Raw genomic sequence first — 1,573 nt, 5'->3', positions numbered from 1 at the left:
CAGCAGTTTACCGCATTCAACTTAAAGTTTGAATCAATTTAGGTCTTCATTTGTATAGCGCAATATCATACAAAATCTAATGCTCAGGACCACCTTTTCAAATAGAGCGGTCTAGACCCGAACTCCCTTATAACCATTTACAGAGACCCCAACACTAACCACCGTTTCCCCTCGTCATGGCAGCAATGACCTTTTGGAGACGGCGGGCAAGGAAAACTTGGGGTGGGTGGGTCGTCTGCATCGACCAGTCTGGGGTGGAGAGAGAGAGAGACGAGAAGAGAAGAGGAGAAGCACAGACAGACAGACAAGAGAGTCGCACCTACTTCCACATAGAACAAGGTCCTCTTTCCTCCAGCTCAAAATTGACTATAATTCGCTTCCGCATCAATCCGGCAATCCGCCCGGGTCGCACAGTTTTCCCTTCTAAACAGTGCGCGCGCGGAATCACCCTGCTCAACAATCCCATCACGCGGCGCCGCTATCACCCCCCCTCTCGAAAAAAAGCGAATTTACCACCTTTTCTATACCTGGCCCATATCGACCCCAGATGCACATCACCATCCGTCATAAGTTTCTATAACTCGCGCCTCTTCTCTGGCGACGTGGACACTGCGTTATTTTAGACTTTACAAAGAATTGTTGAAACAGATTACATTACAATTAAACTCAAACTTCGACAGTCAGCTCTCTTCAAAAACTTCTCCTTGAGTCAACGCTCAATGTTTTTAACGAAGTGTCGTTGGTTTGGTTCAATAAAAACGTAGAAATGACAAAATTAAATCGGCTGCTCACTCAAAATTAACTAAAGCTACCTTGATCAAACCGAATGTTTCTTTTTGACTTACAAAATTGAGTTCACCGTTGTTACTCTAAAATTTCCTTTGTACATCCGTTTTCAACATTCCCTCCGTTTTTACATGTCAGGATGATGGAAAAATAAGATGTAGCCGAGTTAGTACCATAATTCCCTCCGTCAACAAGGGTCGGTGAGGCCTCCTTCCTCACACCTGCTCTGCTGCAACACCAACTCTGTCCAGCATCTGACTGCCTGCTAACACAGTTTACTCTCCACCTGCTCTAGTGTGCCCAGTCAAGGTCTGCGGTGTGGTGCAGTGGGTGGCTGCGGCCTTGCGGCTCGTCCTGCCCTGTGCCCCATGGGGAGGAAGTCTGTGTTTGTTCCCCTGCTGTTCCATCTCAGCATGTAATTGCTGGGTAAGCAGAGAGCAGCTTAATGCAAGAGCCACAGACACTAACCTAACTGTAATCGAACACCTTGTAAGAAAAACCTCTGATGGGAGGCTTACAATCCCGAAACTGTTTCCGTAAATTGTATACCCCACATGTTCGTTTTATTTAATCAAGCCTTTATTGTATGATTTATTAACCACAACAAGAAATTATTCCACTTTCCTGAGAATTCTGCTTCTGCTGACACCGAAAAGATTGCTGCAGGTTCATTACGTGTCTGGTAAACCGGCCTTTAAGTGTCATATCATGCAGGTACTACTACCATCAGTTGACTTTCAAACTTAATATGTGGGCCAGCTGAGAGCTGAGTGAGGGGCTAAAATAC

Source organism: Morone saxatilis, unplaced genomic scaffold (assembly GCF_004916995.1).
Source record: "Morone saxatilis isolate NCDOM2014 unplaced genomic scaffold, NCSU_SB_2.0 Contig2, whole genome shotgun sequence".
Taxonomy (NCBI): Eukaryota; Metazoa; Chordata; class Actinopteri; family Moronidae; genus Morone; species Morone saxatilis.
Note: the sequence above shows the minus strand (reverse complement) of the source record.